Source organism: Jaculus jaculus, chromosome 4, assembly GCF_020740685.1.
Source record: "Jaculus jaculus isolate mJacJac1 chromosome 4, mJacJac1.mat.Y.cur, whole genome shotgun sequence".
Taxonomy (NCBI): Eukaryota; Metazoa; Chordata; class Mammalia; order Rodentia; family Dipodidae; genus Jaculus; species Jaculus jaculus.
In genome coordinates this window covers 118,749,189-118,769,361 of record NC_059105.1, presented here as the reverse complement: position 1 = coordinate 118,769,361, position 20,173 = coordinate 118,749,189, and the positions used below count along the sequence as shown (strand labels likewise).

Genomic DNA, 20,173 nt, shown 5'->3' with positions numbered 1-20,173 from the left:
GACTGATTGAAAGGGGGAGGGTATATGAAAGAGAGTGGAGTTTCAAAGGGGAAAGTGTGGGGAGGGAAGGAATTACCACATGATATGGTTTACAATCATGGAAGTTGTCAATAAAAAAAATAAAAAATGTTTATTATTAATCTTGACTTATTTATTTGTGTGTGGGAGCATGCATCTGCCATGGTTTATGTGTGGAGGCTGAAGGACTTGTCTGTGCTCCACCTTCTTTGCATCAGGGTCTCTTGCTGCTCAAACATGTTTGACCCACGTGCTTTGGATTCTCCTGCCTCTGCCTCTACTTGTCATAGGTACCCTGGGATTGCAGATGCACCACTCTGTGTCCAACTTTATGTGGGTGCTAGGGAATTGAACCTGTGCCAGCCGGCTTTGCAACAAGGGCCTTCACCTGTTGAGCCACCGCCTCCACTCTGAAGTCATCCTGACTTGTTAAAAAATATTTTTATTTATTTATTTTAAAGGAGAAAGAGAGAGCGAGAGTGCGAGTGAGAGCAAGAGAGAAGAGGCACACCAGGGCTTCCAGCCACTGTAAATGAACTCTAGATGCATGTGTCACTTTGTGCATCTGGCTTCACATGGGTCCTGGGGAATCAAACCCAAATAGTTGGTCTTTGCAGGCAAGTGCCTTAACTAATGAGCCATCTTTTCAGACTTTTTAATGTAAGTACACATAGCCACATGTGTTCCTTTTACCTTTTTTTAAAATATTTTTTGTTCATTTTTTTATTTATTTATTTGAGAGTGACAGACACAGGGAGAAAGGCAGATAGATGGAGAAAGGATGGGCGCGCCAGGGCTTCCAGCCACTGCAAACGAACTCCAGATGCGTGCGCCCCCTTGTGCATCTGGCTAACGTGGGACCTGGGGAAACCGAGCCTTGAGCCAGGGTCCTTAGGCTTCACAGGCAAGTGCTTAACCACTAAGCAATCTCTCCAGCCCCCTTTTACCTTTTACCTTGGCTGTGCCACAGAGGTCCTGGTAAGTTCTGCTTTTATTTTCATTTGGTTCTAGGAATGTTTAAATTTCCTCCTGGATTTTTTTAATGACTCACTTGTCATTTAAGAATATACAGTTAGATGTAGTTTCTCTTGCCATTGATTTCTTTTTTAAAAAGATTATTTATGAGAGAGACAATGAAAGAAAGAGAGGGAAGATTGAGAGAAAATGGGCATGCCAGAGCATCTACCTGCTGCAAACAAACTTCAGATGCATGTGCCACCTTATGCATCTGGCTTTATGTGGGTGCTGAAGAATTGAATCCAGGTCCTTAGGCTTTGTAGACAAGCCCTTTAACCACTGAGCCATCTCTCCAGCCCTCTTCCCATTGATTTCTAGTTTTTATTCCACTATGATATGACAAGAAACAAAAAAGTTTCAACTCTTTTGTATTTGTTTAGCCTTGCTTTGTGGCCTAGCATGTGATGTCTTTTAGAGAAGGTTCAGTGATTCTGCTGAGAGCAGTCTGCACTCCATTTCTGTTGGATGGAATATTCTGCAGATACTTGTTTGGCCCATTTGACCTATAGTGTAGTAATTTGAATCTTCTTTTTTAAATTAAAAATTTCATTTATTTGAGAGAGAAGGCCCATATGTTCATAATTGTTATACTTTCTTTCTTTATTTTAATTTTTTTGTTAAAAACTTGCATGAATATAAAAAATACCCCATGGTAATACCCTCCCTCAACCCACTTACCCCTTTGAAACTCCACTCTCCATCATACCCCTCCCCATCTCAATCAGCCTCTCTTTTACTTTTGATGTCTTGATCTTTTCCTTCTCTTATGATGGTCTTATGCACGTAGTGTCAGACACTGTGAGGCCATGGATATCCAGGCCATTTTGTGTCTGGAGGGAGCATGTTGTATGGAGTCCTGCCATTCCTTTGGCTCTTACATTCTTTCCACCACCTCTTCCGCATTAGACCCTGAGCCTTGGAAGGTGTGATACAGATATTGTAGTACTGAGAACTGTGGTCATTTCTTGCCATCGCCATAATACCTTCTGAGTCATCCCAAGGTCACTGTCATCTGAAAAGAGAAGATTCACAACCAAAAGTGAGAGTAGCATTAATATAAGGGTGTGAACATTAACAGAAGTGCTTACTGGGCAGTTTGATAAGCATAGTGTATACATTTGGCCAGACAACAGCAGGCGTTACACCCCTAGGGCTCCTGACTACCCCTGTTTTAAGTTTTCAGTATCAGGGATGTATTCTCTCCCATGGAGTGGACCTCCAGTCCAACTAGAGGGCAGTTGGTCTCCCCCATAACAGATGTGCCACTATTGCACCCGTTGGCTCATTTGGCCTGGATGGCCAATTATAAGGCTTGCAGTGTCCACTGTTGAGTACCTTCACTGGTGATTTCTCTTTCTCCCATTGAACTGCATGCAGAATGGCTTCTTCCAGCTTTCTGTCAGCTGGTCTACCTGGGAGGTTATCAGCTCAGTTCCAGCAGGATTTCTTAGTGGCCTTGCAGCCCAAGTATGTGGAGTCTTCAGCAATAGGGTCTTACCATCTATTCCTGGTGGGAAACCAAGGAACTCGGCAATGGCCTATAATGTTTTGAGGGTATTGGGGACATCCCTGACCAACAACTCACTGGATATACTTTCTTTTAAACAAAACTTTTATTGAAAACTTTCATAAGTATAAATTATATGCCATGATAATAAACCCCTCCTACTACCCTCTCTTTTCCCTTTCCCCAATTTCCCCTTCCATTGGAAACCTTCTTTCCAGCTAGTCTCTCTTCTAGTTTGATGTCATCACTTTTCCTCCTCCCCCTTATTATGCAGTTCTTGTGTAATGTCGTGAATATCAAACACTGTGAGGCATGAATATCAAGGCTAATTTGTTTGTGGAATACAGTATTGTAAGCACTCCTTCCCATCCTTTGGCTTTTATGTTTCTTCCACCACCTCTTCCACACTGATTCCTGAGCCTTGGAGGATGTGACAGAGATGTCTCATCTAGGGTTGAACTGTCACTTCTCAGCACTTTGGTCGAGTTTTGAGTCTCCCCAGTGGTCACCACCATCTGAAAAGAGAAGCTTCTCTAACCAAAAGTGAGAGTAGCATTAATATATGGGAATAAGCATGAGTATTTAGAGGGCACTTTAATAATAAATCCATTGAGCTAGACAATGTAGTAGTTTCCCCGTAGAGCTTATGAGTTTCCAAGCCATAGGCTTTTCAGTGCCAGGCAGGAATTCCCTTCCATGCAGCAGGCCTCAAATTGAGCCAGCAGTTGATACATTTGGCATGGCTGGCCAGCCATGCAGGGTCCACTGCTGGTTGACACCATTGATGACTTTTTCTCCCCCAATGGGCTGAGTAGTTCTTTACAGTGTCCTGGTAGCTAGTCAATAGGGAGGAGGCTTCCAGAAGAGCTCCAACTTGGTTTCTGAGCAACCTGCAGCCCAGGCACATAGAATCGTCAGCAATAAGGTCTTACCATCTAGTTCTGGTGGGCAACCAAGAACCTTGGCAATAGACTGCAATGTTTTGGGGGCATCAGGAGCCTCCCTGGCCAACAACTCACAGAAGGTATCTCACCCCTGGTACTGAAAATTTTCTAATAACCTATAGCTTCTGGACATAACATTGTCCACCTCTACAAGATATTTCTTTCAAACTCTCTCTTACATTATTAGTTAGGGAAGAAGTAGATTTCCATATGGCTTAATCATAAATCTTAAATTTTGTTTAACCCTTCTACTCCCTCTTCTCCCCAATCCCCACCCCTTTTTATACATTTTTTTGTCTTTATTTTTGAGGCAGGATCTCATTCTAGCCCCAGAGTTGACCTGGAACTTACTCTGTAACCCAGACTGGCCTCAAACTCATGGTGCTCCTCCTACCTCAGTCTCCTGAGTGCTGGGATTAAGCGGCTATTATACCTTCTTTTTTGTTGTTGTTACTTTTATTTATTTGAGAGTGACAGACAGAGAGAGAAAGAGGCAGATAGAAAGAGGGAATGGGCACTCCAGGGCATGTGCATCTGGCTAAAGTGGGTCCTGGGGAATCAAACCTTGAACCGGGGTCCTTAGGCTTCACAGGCAAGTGCTTAACTGCTAAGCCATCTCTCCAGACCCACTATTATACTTTCTTGATGTATTATTTCCTTCATGTCTTTGACAACCTGGGTTTTTTTATTGGGGGGGGGTGGCTTTTGTTGAGGCAGGTTTTCATTCTAGTCCAGGCTGACCTGGGATTCACTCTCTATTTAGTTCAGGCTGGCCTTGAACTCATAGAGATCCTCCTACATTAGCCTCCAGAGTGCTGGGATGCTATGTAGACAAGCATAATCCACAACTCCTGTCTTCTACTTTTTAAAAAAAACTTATTTTTTTCTCTCTCTCCTTCTCCCTCTCCCTCTCCCTCTCCCTCTCCCTCTCCCTCTCCCTCTCCCTCTCCCTCTCCCTCTCCCTCTCCCTCTCCCTCTCTCTCTTCCTCTCCCTCCCTCCCTCCCCCCCCCCCCCCCCGTCTTTCTCTCTGTGTGTGTGCATAGGTGCATGTGTACCACAGTCTATGTGTGGAAGTCAGAGAACAGCCTCAGGGTACTGGTCTCCTTCTGCCTTGCTTGAGACAGTTTCTCTCATTGTTTCGTCACTGGGAAGGTCAGATTAGCTGGCCCCTATGAGTTTCAGGATTATTTTGATCCAACCTCCCATTGTTGTAGGCACAATGGAATTACAGACAAGTGCATCATTTTTAAAATAGTCTTAAAATATTTTATTTGAGAGAGAGAAAGAGGCAGAGGCAGATAGAGAAAGAGAGACTGCGTGTGCCAGGGCCTCTAGCCACTGTAAACAAACTCCAGACACATATGGAACCTTGCACATCCACTTAAACACCAAGACATCTCTCCAGCCCCATGTATACCATTTTTGTATCCAGCTTTATGTGGGTGCTCAGGATTTCAACTCTGGTTGGCAGACCTGTAGAGCAAACGTCTTTAATCACTGAGCAATCTCCCTGGCTCCCTAATATTTTTTATAAGGTTGTTTTATTTATTTATTTTATTTTTTTACGAGAGAAAGAGAGAATTGGCACATCAGGGCCTCTAGCCACTGAACTAGAACCCCAGACTCATGTGCCACCTTGTGGCATGCATCACCTTGTGCATCTGTGTGATGTGGGTTCTGGGGAGTTGAACCCAGGACCTTAGGCTTCACAGGCAATAAGCAATTTCTCCACACCCCCAATTTGGTTTTGAAGTCACTATGTCAGTTATCAGAAAAGGTATGCCAGCTTGCCTTGAGCTTCAATTTGCTTGATAGATTGACTTCCATCCTTTAAATGTTAGTATCAGGGAGGTGAGTGTCTGATACAACAGATAGTTGGTGTGGTGGTTTGATTCAGGTATTCCCCATAAACTTAGGTATTCTGAACGCTAGTCTCCCCAGCTAATGTCAATTGCAAATTAAAGCCTCCTGAAGGCAGAGTATTGTTGGAGGCGGGCTTATGGGTGTTACAGACGGTTTCCCCTTGGCATTGTTTGGCACACTCTCCTGTTGCTATTGTCTACCTTATGTGGGCTGGGGGTAATGGCCACCCTCTTCTCATGCCATCATTCTCCCCTGCCATTGTATAGCTTCCCCTCAAGCCTGTAAGCCAAAATAAACCTCTTTTTCCCATAAGCTGCTCTTGGTTGGGTGATTTCTGCCAGCACTATGCGAACCTGACTGCAACAGTTGGATATATCTCTTTGCTAGGGAGTTGAGACCATTTACATTTAAATTATTAAGAGATGGGCTGGAGAGATGGCATAGCGGTTAAGCGCTTGCCTGTGAAGCCTAAGGACCCCGGTTCGAGGCTCGGTTCCCCAGGTCCCACGTTAGCCAGATGCACAAGGGGGCGCACGCGTCTGGAGTTCGTTTGCAGAGGCTGGAAGCCCTGGCGCGCCCATTCTCTCTCTCTGCCTCTATCTGTCTTTCTCTCTGTGTCTGTCGCTCTCAAATAAATAAATAAAAATTAAAAAAAAAATCTCAATGAAAAAAAAATTATTAAGAGATGTTTGCTCTTTCTTGTTGTCTTGTTTTTCTGTTTGGATTACTGTTTGTTCTTTTCCTTCTCCCATATCAGTGTTAGGGTTTGCTGGTTTCCCGCGTTGCACATGATGGCTTCTGTCCTAGCTTTCCTTTATGTACGTATTTCTTTCATGGAGTTTAGTCTTTCCTGTGCGCTTGTGCGTGAGACCGCCTTTCTCCATGTTTGTGCAGCGTCCTTTAACATCTTCTGTGGGATTGGCCTGGTTGTCAAAAACTGCCTGAACCACCTTTAACAAGTTTGTGCTGCTTGTCTTGAAGCGTCCTTCCTCAATTTTCAATGATAGCATTGCTTGATATAGCGAGATTAGTTGACAGCTATTTACTTGCAGAGCTTGAAATATATTATTCTACACTTTCCTGGCTTTCAGGATTGATGATAAGACACCTGCTATTTTTCTGATATGTTTCCCGTTGCAGTTGAATGTGGTGGTCTAAAAGAAATGTGTTTTGGATACTTGGACCTCAGCTGGTGGCAATTTGGGAAAGTTGTGAGGCCTGTGGGAGGTGGAGACTTGCTGGAGATGTGTCACTGGGGTGACTTTGAGGTCACATAGCCCAGCTCCAAACCTGTACTGGACTACTTATTCCCAGCGGATGTGTCAAGATGTGGTTCCCCGCTGTCTTGCCCATGTCATTGTGAAGCTTCCTGAAAAACTTTCAGCTGAAATAAACCCTTTCCTCTCACAATCTTCTTTTTGTTGGGTGTTTTGTCCCAACAATGAAGGTAATCACACCAGTGAATTATTCAACTTTTCTCCCTGATTGCTGTTCACTCAGTCATTCATTCATCTTTGCAGTGTTTGTGATTCAGTCCCAAGCCTCACACGTGCTAGGCCGCTGCTCTGCCGCTAAGTTATATTCCCGACTGTCCCTGACTGGGAGGTGGCTCAGTGGGTAAGGCACTCGCCACACAACTCTGAGTACCTGAGTTTGGATCTCTAGGCCCACATAACATCCAGAAGCTTAGTGGACTCACAGAATCCCAGTGTACCGAAGCTGAGAAGGGAGGCAGAGGCAGGAGAATTTCTGGAAAGCTCCTTCCTTGATGGAGAAGTGAACCAAGTATAAGGTGAGGACCAACCTAAAAGTTGTCCTCTGACTTCTACATGTGCACTGTGACATCTTCTTGTGCCTGCGCACGCATGCATGCACGTGCATGTGCACACACACACACATGTAGTTAAAATTAAAAATTCATAAAACATCATTAGGTATGATAGTTTTTCTCTGCCATTGCAATGCTAGGGATGCTAGTGCAGGAAGATCACTATGAGCTTAAGGCCAACATGAGTTATTTGGTGTGTTCCAGGCCAGTCTGGGCTACCCAGTGAGACCCTAGCCTCTTCCAAATAAAAATAACCAAGCAGAATAAAGCCAAAATCGTAGTGACAGTATAGTAGAGACATTTAAAACAGAGAAACATCGACAAAAGAGAATAAAAGAATAAAATGAAGGGACAAAAGTCTGTTCAGCAATAAAAAGAAATATACAGACAAAGATTAGATAAATGAATGGAGGATAAAAGATAAAACAAATATGTTCAAGAGAAAAACTGCTGACATGGTAAAAAGAAAAGGGGGGGAAGCACAAGGACAAAGAAGAAGGATGAGGAGGAGGAGAAAGAATCATGGAGAGTTGGTGCAGCCTCTTTTTGACTCCTCAGAAATGGGAGGCTAGCAGGCCATGCGTCGGGGAAGTTCAGATGAACCTGCAGAATTTCACCTTCCCAATGCTTTATGCTGGTATTGAGCCTGTATTGTGCAAGAGTCTGATGTCTGTCGGAGCTCTCCTCACTCCACTAGCTTCCCTTCTTACACACCAGGCGTCTGCTGGCCACACTTAGCTGTGGCTGCCTGTGAGCTGAGAAGGCGCTCCCCCCCTCCTGAGACTGCCCAGACTGCCCCCCCTGGAATGGCTCATGTCCTGTCCAGGGGTGGCCTCTGGTGTGGTGGCCGTGTGAGAGAAGCACAGCACTGAGATCTGCACAGAGGAGCACCTGCCTTTTTATTTTTAAGGTATCCTAAATATCAATTACCCAGTAGAGTGATGCAGCCGTGGATGTCAAGTTGGCTAGTGGAACTTCAGGTAGGGAGACCTAGGAAGGCATTTGCCACCAGCGTCTATTTTCCACATGTTCTCCCCCATGCCTTCACACCCACATATACTTGCATCCACACATACACACATGCAGGTACACCACACACCTATACATGCAAAAATATAGAATGGGGCTGGAGAGATGGCTCAGCAGTTAAGGCACTAGCCTGCAAAGCCTAATGACCTAGGTTTGATTCCCCAGTATCCATACAAAGCCAGATGCACAAAGCAGTGCATGCATCTGGAGTTTGTTTGCAGTGGCACTATGCCCTGGCAAGTTCTCTCTTGCTCTCTCTTTCTCTGCTTACAAATAACTGAAAATATTTTTGGGGTGTGGTGGCACATGCCTTTAATTCCAGCATGTGGGAGGCCATGGTAGGAGGATTGCCCTGAATTCAAGGCCACCCTGAGACAACATAATAAATTCCAGATCAGCCTGGGCTAGAGTGAGACCCTACTGTGAAAACCAAAAAGAAAAACAATATATATATTTTAAAGGTAGAATGAAATTGAGCATGTATTAGTAGTAACTAATGGATTCTTGCTTGCTGTTTAAACCTAGCTTGGATACCCAGCTCAGGAATGCAAGTGCAAGGATTAGTTCTTTCCCATCACATGGAAAATGGAGATCATGCATCAAAATGCCTTGAAAATCCTAATCATAATGCAATGTCTGTGACTGCCAGTGTGGAAGGAGGTCGTCATCTCCCCACCCATGCGGAATGGTTCTCATCCTCCAGGTGTTCATTATCACACTGCTTTCAAGGCTGAACATTACAATTCCCCCAGGAACCGGTTTGACCTATGTGATGTGGTGATGAGGTAGCCATATGTCCTGTGGGTGCTGGCAAGGGCTAATGAGTGGGACGTGGTTTTGACCCTGCTGCCTTGGAATGAGGGGGCACAGCAAGAAGTCGCAAACTCCTGGGACTTCATACCCCAGCACGGGGCTTAGCTAAGGTAGGGAAGGTTTCCAGGGACATGATTCAGACATTCTGAAATAGCTCATCCCATTTATTATTCACAAGATCTCGCTGACATTTAAATCATGCAAATGTGCCTTGTTTATCAGCGAGTGGACACAGCATACACATTTGCAGTGACATGGAGCAGTGAATCACATATTTCAGAAGAGATGAGGTGTTTTACATTTCCATTTGGCTCTTTGTGAAGGGTAACCTTTGAATTTTTCTTCTTTATTTAAATTCTGATTTAAGTCAAATGGATAGACAAAGAATTTTATCTTGGTTTCTGCTGTTTCACCCTGCTCTTTTCTTTCTCCTATTCCTTCCAACTTTCCCCCTCTAAGTCTTCATTCTTTTTCTTTTCCCATTTTCCTTCACCCTCATTTCTCCTCTCTTTCTGACCACACCACCCTACCACTTACCCTTGGGGGAGGTCGTCATCATCTTCCCTGCTCATGAGGGTCATTTCCTGTGGAATGGATCCCCTGGTCACATGTGTTTTAGTTGTCAAAGAAGGATGGAGGAAGGGTCCATGGGAGGAAAACCTGGAAAGTTCTTTAGTGACCGCTGCCTGCAGTAGTTCTCTTCCTTCCACACACCCAACCCCATCCTCAGACCTGTTCACTGAGGAGATAAACCGAGCTCCAGAATGGGGATTGACTAGCTCAAGGTTAAACAGCAAGTTTGATTTGTGTTCACCAGTGACCAGCTTTGTAATAAAAGTTTTACTCTTTCTAGTCCTATCTGTCCTACCTACCACTTGAGTTACCTGCGTGTGGTGGCCAGAGGATGGTGAGCCTGCCCGGTTTGCATTATGGTCCCACTTATTAAACAGAAGGCATAGACATGGCCCTCAGCATAGCCCTGAAAGGAAGATGTGCTTCTCACTTGAGGTAACCAGAGGACCTCTGGACAGTCAAGTAGTTAAACAGCTTCTGTATTCTGGAGGCCACTGAGCTCCCCTGGGACCCAGTACTGGGGTGTTTGAGGGGTCAAACTTGAGATGGAGAAGCACAGCAGGTATATCTCATCTCCTCTCTCTTGCTTCTGTCCTGGTTCCCCAAGTAGGATTTGCTAAGATCCTTCATAGGAGCTTGTGGAAAATACAGAATGCCAGGGACTGCTCCAGATCTCTTGAGTTCAAGTCTCTGGGAGGGAGACCTGAGAGTCTGTGTTGTCAACAGGATCATGTATAGGCTCATTCAAATTTCCAATTTCCACTGTATATCATCTTTCAGTACGCTTAGGTGGCTGCTTTGAGGACTCCTGCAGATTCTTGAGTCCCTCATATAAAACGGTGTGGTGCTCACATAGAACCCTGTCTACTTCCTTTCATAGGGAGAGCTGAAACCTTCTCTAGAAGACTTATAAAAGACTCAACATAATGTAGGTGCTATATAAATGGCTGTGAAACTGTATTCTTTAGGAAATAATGACAAGAAAAAGGTCTCTACATGTTCAGTATAGGTGCATTTTTTCCTGTATATTTTCTCCCTGAGGTTAGCTGGATCCACAGATGTGGAACCTATGTCCACAGAAGGGCCTATAATTGCCGCCTCATGGTTTCTTCTTTGTTCTCCAGGAAAGGATGGAGTATAGAACCTGTGTATTCAGAGGCTGGCTGCAACTGTCATCACTTTGCAGTTTCTTTTTTGTTCTTCAGGAAAGGCATACTGGCAAGTCTCCTATGGATTCCTAGTGAAAGGGGAATCACTTATAGTCCCACATATCCTGTAAGCACACACAAAGGTTTCAAATAATCTAGATAGGTTTGCTAGGTTGGGCCTTCAAAACTTCCCAGGAAGAGGTTTAAGCCCTCACAACACCCCTACAGGATATGCAAATCCACATGATGGCAGAATGGCTTTTAGAACAAAAATGAATTATATTACCACATGAATGTACTTTTCTACTTAATATGCCATTGAAAAATGGTAAATTTCATTTTCCTTCTTTCTCTTTCGCTCTTTTTTTTCCCTCTCTCTCTCTCTCTCTCTCTCTCTCGCTCTCTTTTTTTTTTTTTTTGAGGTAGAGTCTCGCTGGAGCCCAAGCTGACCTGGAATTTACCATGTACTCTCAGTATGGCCTTGACCTCACAGTGATCCTCCTACCTCTGCCTCCCAAGTGCCGGGACTAAAAGTGTGTGCCACCATGCCTGACTAAATTTTGCTCTTCTTTTCTTTTTAACCGCAACTAATATGTAGTGTGTGTGTGGGGGGGGGGGGGGGGAACTCACCTAAACAGTTTGAAGGATCCAAAGCAAAGTTTTTCAGTGACACACTTTTGTGGGATTCAAGCTCCTTACAAAAGTCCACATTGCTTGGACTTCCAAGCTTCATGAGAGTGAGAAACCCCCAGGACCTTCCTGGAAATGTCTAGAATTAGGCAAACACAAATCTAGGTAATTCATGCAGAAAGAAGGCTGTGGGCCGATCACTGCCCAGGGAGCAGAGACACAATGTACCTTGGGGATTTGGTGTCCGTGAAATTTGATGTTCTTCAGGAGCCCAGACACAGAAAAGCAGCAAATGCGGTGATGCTCTGATGGGCACGAGGTGTGGGATAAATGGAGAGGTAGGAAGAGAAGAGAGAGCATTTTTCAGTTAACCCTCGCTGCAGGGCAGTCCCAGGATTGCAAATTCCTGGACAATCATTCTCTAAATAAAGCTCTCACTCCTAAAAATGTAAAGGAAAAGAGCCTCACAGTGAGACAGGGTCATTTTAGAGTTGGGGTTGGAAGTATTCTTTAAGTGAATGTATGACGTTGGCAATGTAGCCTCCCAAATAATCCTCCACCCTGAATGGCTCTGTGTAGCCTGTTCTTAGAACCTGGAAAACCTAGTGACCCAGGGGAGCAACATGAGAAGTGGCAAGATGTAGCAGGGCAGGTTACATTTCCACCCTACCTTAACAGATCCAAAGAGTGTGACACAGCAGCCTTCACACCACAGCTGTCTTCTCTCTGGCCTCCTGAAGCTACTGGAGACATCCTTCCCAGCTACCTTCACGTGTGCACAGCCATTGTCAGAGAGGGCAGGGCAGAGCAGGCCCCCACTCCAGCCCATGGTCAGAAGCTGCTATTCACACTTGGCATTTCTTCCTTATCAGGTAAGCCACATTCAGCCCTTCCCAGTCCTTTCAAATGCTTTCACCAGGTCCATTTAGATTATCTAGGACACTTTTCCTTGTGCTTATAGCTAGCTACATCCCACCTTCACAGCAGCACCTAGACATGAATGTTAATGTGACTGAGACTAGCCATGCTGGTACATAGCTTTTTCTTGATGTCCACTACAATTCCCCTGGTGACTAATGAGGTAGAGCAGTTCTTCACACACTTAACAATGTGCCCATTAGAAATGGGCTATTGGCCTGGAGAGAGGGCTTAGCGGTTAAGGCGCTTCCCTGAGAAGCCTAAGGACCCAGGTTTGATTTCCCAGGACCCACATAAGCCAGATGTACAAGGTGGTGCATGCATCTGGAGTTCATTTGCAGTGGCTACAAGCCCTGGTGTGTCTATTCTCTCTCTATCTGCCTCTTTGTCGTCCTTCCTTCCTTCCTTCCTTCCTTCCTTCCTTCCTTCCTTCCTTCCTTCCTCTCTTTCTTTCTTTCTTTCTTTCTTTCTTCCTTCCTTTCTTTCTTTCTTTCTCTCTCTTGAATAAATAATAAAATGGGTTATTAGCTTTTTGTTTCTAAGTTGCAAGAGTTATCTTGGCATTCCATATGTCAGTTATTTGTCAAATGTGCAGATCTTACTTCCTAGTCTGTGGCTTATTGCTCATATCTTTGTTAGTATCCTTTGCTTTTATCCTATGTTCTAGATAGTTTGTAGTTTTATCATTTACAGTTAGGTTTACCATCTATTTTAAGTGAATTTTCAGTTATGGTGTGATAATTTATTATTGTTTATTTTTATGCTGTAAACAACCAGATTTTAAGTTATCATTTGTTGAAAATTTCTCTTTTTCCCATTAAATTGCTTTGACATTTTTGTTGACAATCAACTGATGTATATAGATGTATCTACATACCTATATATCATATATATCCATTCATTTCTGGAATCTGTTTTCCATTCCATTAATGTGCAAGGTTAGCCTTCAGCAATCCCAACTTTACTGTAGCTTTTGAGCAGTGTTAAGATTGAGCAGGCTAAACCCTCCAACTTTGTTGTGCTTTATGAAGGATCACTGGAAATTCTAGTTCCCTTACACGTATATTAGAATAAGATCATTAGTTTCTATTAAAACACACATTGGAATGATGTGAGGAATTATATTGAGTAGATAAATGAATCTAAGGAGAATTGACACCTTCACAATAGCGGTTTTTCTTCCAACCTGTGAATCTGTGAACATGTTCTCTCTACATATTTTGGTATTCTTTAATTTTCGAAATAATGTTATGTAATGTCTCAATGTAGAGGTTGTCACTTTTTTAGTTAAGCGTATTGCCAAGTACCTTGTGCTTTTTGACACTATTGTGAATGAAATATTTAAAATTTTAATTTTCTTTTTTTTTGCTAGCATATAGTAACACAGATGTTAAATATTGCTTTCATATCCTGTGACTTGGCTAAACTTTCTTAAGTTCTAATTATAGCACTGCATATGCCTTAGGATTTTCAACATAACTGTAACTTCTCAAATAAAGACATATTTATTTAACTTCTGATTGGTATGTTTTTGGGTTTCTTTTTTGCCTTCTTTCCCTGGCAATAATTATACCTTCAGTAAATCTCTAACAGAAGCAGTAAAATCCTATAAATCATAAGAACACCAATGATTCTCCATTAAGTGTGGTGATAGCTGTAGGGTTTTAAAATTGGCTGCTGTGACTTATTGGAGGGGTTGAGAGATTTGAGGACTGATCAAGGAGGAATATGTTACCATGAGAGGCAGTAACACACAACATGCTCTACTGGGCTGCGTTTGGACAGGGTTGAATGAGAGGATGGGCCTATTAAAACATGAGGCTTCCAAAAGGCTTATGGTGAGGTGGTGCCTCCAAGAGGAGGGTGAGAGAACTTCTAAGAGAGAAGAGGACCAAAGAGAGGTGCTTTGGTGATGTCACTCAGAAGCATAATCGAGATTAGAGAACTCCAAAGAGAAGTGCTTTAGAGCTATCTGACTTCAATACCCTATGTTATTATGGTAGCAACAACCCCTTTGTATCTGTTTTCTTTTTTCTGCTTAGTAGAGGCTAATCGTTTCTTTTTCTTTTTTTAAATTGTTCTATATTGTTCTGAGTTATTCACAATACATTTTAGAAACCCAATGGATACATTCAAAAGTTCAAAATGTTATTTGCTAAATAAGATCAAGATCAGTTCCAAATCCAAGACTGATTCAGATTTAGAGGCAAGGTATCACCAAGCTACCAGGACTGCTCTGGTTGTTATAGTGAACACTATCTAAGCAATACAGTCTCACTGCTTTAAACTCTGTTGCAGAAATCTATAATTTGTTATTGTTACTGTTGTGCTAGGAAATAATTTCTTCAAAGGTGGTTCTCAATTCTACTTATATATCTGCCAACAAACAGAACAGAACTGATGGCCATAAACACTTTACAGACTCAGGAAACAATTCCATAGCTTAACCTGACTCTACTGCATGTCTGATTCACACTTGTACAAAGAGAGCACTCATATCTGTAGGACTTAATGTTCTCTAAACAAAGCTGTTGTACTTTCTTACAATAAATGTCTACTGTGCCAGTCTTCCACAGAGGAAGGAGTCATGGATGTGCTCTTTCTAAAGGACCGAAGGAAGGCTGGGGTGGGGAGGCGGCAGGTGGGCTGAGGAAGAGCCGCCTCACTGCAGTGAAGCACGTCCTAGGCCATCTCGTTCAAGGTTCCAAGCAAGACATCATTCTTTCCTGCATGATCCATTCTAAAGCAATACAAAGAGATCACTGATTCTCCAAGAATACACTTTATGTACATGTTGGCTTGTAAAAAGGGTGTAGCTCAGTGGGGGCCTAGCATGCATGAGGGCCTAGGCTCCACCTCCAGCACCACACATACACAAGAAGTTTTATAAATGGCAGAGTTCAGTGCGTTATGACCCATATGGCAAAAATGAAGCAGTTCAGAAGCTTCTACTAGAAGCTCAAGGATAAAAATGAACACTGGCTGGCTCTTGAACTAGGCATTTGACAAGTTAAAAATGTGAATCTGAAACATAACCATAATAGGCCCAAGTTAACACAGCCCATAGAGGAGCTCAAAGTAAGGAGAAGCCATGTTCAGATTAGGTGACTGCTTTCCAGGTTATTGGGGGTGAGGGTGATTTTAGTAAACTACTTGAAATAACTTGCCAATTAAATTATGGATTCTAACAATAACCCACACCATTTTAGACTTTAAGGGTAGTTTCATGATTTAAACAAATCTTATCAAAGAGCTATTCAATATACATAATCACTGTTTCCCACAAAAAACAATTAACAATTGAATGATTGATGTTTACATTTTTATCTTATTGTATCTATTTGATGTTCCATACATCCATGTACAGGAAGTAGATATCTTCTCTGAGGTGCAAGAGTTGTTCTTTCATGAACGCCCCCTCATACTGAAACCAGCAATTTTCATATATGCATTCACATGCACATATACATGTACTTCAAAAAGCAAAGCGTCATCTCGTCATCCACTGTTAATTTAATGATAAGAATGGGGGGCACCAGGAATTGGTGGAGCACCAGAAGGTCCTGAAGGCACTGGAATGGATTATTTGGTGTAGGATAGAGTCCTGGTGCTGGATATGATCCTGTAGGGGCAGGATATGGAGCTGGTGGTCGCCAGGCTCCTGGTGGCACAGTGCCCCATGGAACAGGTGGTGCTGCCCCTGGTGCTTGTGGGGGAGGAGGAGTGGGATATGGCCCTGGAGATGGGTATGCATATTGGGAGTAGGATACTGCCCTCCCATTCCTGGTGCCCAGGGTCCAGAAGACATGGATCCCCATGGACCTAAAGGACCAGCTGCAGCTGGATCTGTGGGTGCACCATATGGTCTAGGTAGCTCTGGAAAGGGCATATTTGGTGCAGCATATGGCCCTGTGGGGCCAGGGCCTGGCACACTTGGGGCTGAATAAGGACCACCAGGTGGGGGACATGATGGTCCAGAAGGAGGAAAGGATCCTGGGGGTCCTGGCGCTGGGAGGCACAGAGGGATACATTCCTGTTGGTGCTGGTCCAAAAGGCACAGTGGAGGGCGTTGCACCTGGCGGGAGTCCTGTGGCACAGAAGGTGGGGCACTGGGTTAGTCCAAGGCTGGAGCCTGGCCAGCCCTGAGGTTGCCCAGGCTTTGTATTGCTCACAGCAGAGGTTTTGGCAGGAGACTGTTCAGGGAGTGCATCTGCCAACGAAAATTCATCAGACATTTTCCCGGCAGGATCCGAGCTCCCTGCGGCGGCGACCCCGTAGTAGCGACGCTGGGTGGGAGAGAAACGGCACTGAAGAAGCCCGGCGGCGGAGCGGCGGAGCGACGGAGCTCTTTTTCTTTTTTCAGTGACATGGTCTTTCCATGTTTTCCAGGCTGGCCTCAAACTCCTGGGTTTAAGTGATCCTCCTGCCTCAGTCTCTCCAGTAGTTGGGACTATGAGTTGCCATGTTACTATAGCTGGCTTGATTTTTTTTCAAATAATATTTAGATTTACCATTTAACCTTGTGACTTTTTTGTTCCATGGATTTTTAAAAAATGTGTTTTATTTTCAAATGTTTTGTGAGTTGATTTATCTATTGTTATTGGCTTTTCATTTTGCTCCATGAACATATTCTGTATTGGGATCTGTTGAAATTTGCTTTATGGCCATAAAGCCATTTTAATGATGAAGGTACCAAGCAAACTTGAAAATACACATATTTTCTAGGATTGGGTTACAGGTCCAGGCAGTTGGGACAGTCTTTACTAGTCTGAGGTTACTTGTTTTATAACTTATTGGGAAAGAGAAAAGCCATATTGAGCGCAATGCAGAAACCCTGTGTTGTTCAGTTTTCTGTCACTGCAGCAAAATCCCTGAAACAAACAGCTTACAGGGAGGGAAGGTTTATATTGACTCATGGCTTTGGAGCTTTCAGTCCATGGTTGGTTGGTACTATTGTTTTGGGGTCTATAGTGATGGAGCACTTCCTGGTAGCAGTGGAAACTGATCACTTTATGATACCCTGGAAACACAAGGAGAGACAGGAGCAGGCTTCCCAATAGCCCCTTGGAGGATGTAGCCTTAGTAACTATCTTCCTTCCACTAGGTCCCACTTCCTAAAGGTTCATCACCTCCAAATAGAAGCACAGCCTTTATTTAACACATGAGGTTTTGAGGACGCGTGTTCAAACCACAGACGCAACCATTTGTGTTCATTTGCCACTTACGCCACGCGTTGCCTTAGTGCTACAGTTGCCATGTGTAGTATGCCTATATGTATATTAGGAGGAAAATACTTGCCACTTCAGATACTGTTCATTCTGTTATTAAGATCTGAACTTCTGTTTTGTTTAATTTCCTTACATCCTTAAAAATTGCCTTTAGCAGGGGCTGTGGATGTGGTTCAGCTGGTAGAGTGCTTTCCTAGGATGTATATGGTTTGATTCCAGCACTACATAAATCAGGTGTGGGATTGGTGGTGTATGGTTATAATCCTGGTACTTCAGAGCTGGGGATAGGTGGATCAGAAGTGCAAAGTCGTCCTCTGCTATGTAAGTTTAAGGCCAGCCTGTGATATATGAGACTCTGTCCAAAATAAAAAAACAAGCCGGGCATGGTGGCGCACGCCTTTAATCCCAGCACTAGGGAGGCAGAAGTAGGAGGATTGCCATAATTTTGAGGCCACCCTGAGACTCCATAGTGAATTCCAGGTCAGCCTGAACTAGAGTGAAACCCTACCTCAAAACAACAACAACAACAAAAATCTCACCCCCAAAAACCATATTATAGAGTGGGTCTGGGAAGATGGTTCAGTGGATAAAGGCACTTACTTGCAAAGCCTGCTGGCCCAGGTTCCATTCCCCAACCACCCACATAAACCAGATGCAGGAAGTGGTGCAAGCATCTGGTGTTCATTTACAGCAGTAAGTGGCCCTGGTGCACACGCTCTCCCACCCCTCCCACATACATGCAAATAAATGAGGAAAATTTTAAGAAGAAGAAGTTGAGTTATTGTGGCAGGGATGAGATAGAATCTCAAAAGCAGCATCAATTTCCATTTTCCTGATGGCTAAGGATGTTGAACACTTTAAAAAATTTATTGGGAAAGGTGGAAGGAGGGCTAATCAAAATCTAAGAGGATGCAAATAAATCATGTGGAATCCTCTGGTTTCAGATAATGGAAAACTCAGAAGCCATAAATCGTTGTTAGAAACTTTTCAGTGCCAGGGATGGGATACCTCCAGAGAGTTGTTGGCCATGGAGGTCCCTGATGCCCCCAAAACATTATAGGCCATTGCCGAGTTCCTTGGTTTCCCACCAGGAATAGATAGTAAGACCCTGTTGATGAAGACTCCGTATACTTGGGCTGCAAGGCCACACTGAGAAATCCTGCTGGAACTGAGCTGATAACCTCCTCCATGTAGACCAGCTGACAGAAAGATGGAAGAAGCCATTCTACATGTAGTTCAATAGGAGAAAGAGATACCACCAGTGAAGATACTCAACAGTGGACACTGCAAGCCTTATAATTGGTCAGCCAGGCCAAATGAGCCAACGGGTGCAATAGTGGCAGGTCTGTCATGGTGGAAACCAACTGCCCTCCAGTTGGACTGGAGGCCCGCTCCATGGAGGGGGGGGAACACATCCCTGATACTGAAAACTTAAAACAGAGGTAGTCATGAGCCCTAGGGGTGTAACATCTGCTGATGTCTGGCCAAATGTATATACTATGCTTATCAAACTGCTCAGTAAGCACTTCTTTTAATATTTATACCCTTATATTAATGCTACTCTCACTTTGGGTAGAGAATCTTCTCTTTTCAGATGGTAGTGACCTTGGGATGACTCAGAAGGTATCATAGTGCTGGAAAGAAGTGACTGGAGTACTAACATCTTGATCACACCTTCCAAGGCTCAGAGTCTAATGCAGAAGAGGTGGCGGAAAGAATGTAAGAGCAAAAGGAAGGGTAGGACTCCTTACAACGTGCTCCCTCCAGACATGAAATGGCCTGGATATCCATGACCTCACCGTGCCTGACACTACCTACACAAGACCATCATAAGAGGAGGCAAAGATCATGACATTAAAATAAAACAGAGACTGATTGATATGGGGAAGGGATATGATAGAGAATGGAATTTCAAAGGGGAAAGCGGGGGAGGGGAGGCAGGGTATTACCATGGGATATTTTTTATAATCATAGAAAATGTTAATAAAAATTGAGAAAAAAATTTATTGGAGCTAGATATAGTGGCCCATGCCTTTAATCCCAGCACTCAGGAAGCAGAAGTAGGAGGATCACTGCGAGTTCAAGGTCAGCCTGAGATAGAGTGAGACTTTACCTCAAAAAAAAAAAAAAAATTACTGGCCATTTGTCCTTCTTTTTTTGAGATTTCTCTGCTCAGTTCCTTAGTTCAGTTTTGATTGGACTATTTCTTTTTTAGTTCTTTGTATATTAGACAATCCTCTGCTAAGTGCATAGCTGACAAAGATTTTCTTCCATTCTGTAGGCTGCCTCTTCAACTATTTCTTTTGCTATACAAAGGTTTTTTAATCTCCTGAGGTCCCATTTGTTGTCTATTTCCTGGGCAACTGGAGATTGGTCTATAATTTTCTTTTTTGTTATAACTTTATCTGATTTTGGTATCCAGAATAATTCTGCCTTCATAAAGAGTTTGGTAGTATCCCCTTATTTACTATTTTATGAAATAATTTGAGAAGTGTTGGTGTTGGCTCTTCTTTTCTTAAAAATATTGTTTATTTGCAAGCAGTGAGAGCTAGATGAGAGACAAACAGAGAGAATGGGCATGACAGAGCCTCTAGACACTGCAGACTCCAGGTACTGGTGCCACTTTGTGCATCTGGCCCTGCATGGGAACTGAGGA

At 43.5% G+C, this 20,173-nt stretch overlaps 1 pseudogene; it reads right to left on the bottom strand.

The window, feature by feature from the left end:
* Positions 1-15,676: 15,676 nt before the first annotated feature.
* Positions 15,677-16,536, bottom strand: LOC105944869 (annotated as a pseudogene).
* Positions 16,537-20,173: the final 3,637 nt, after the last annotated feature.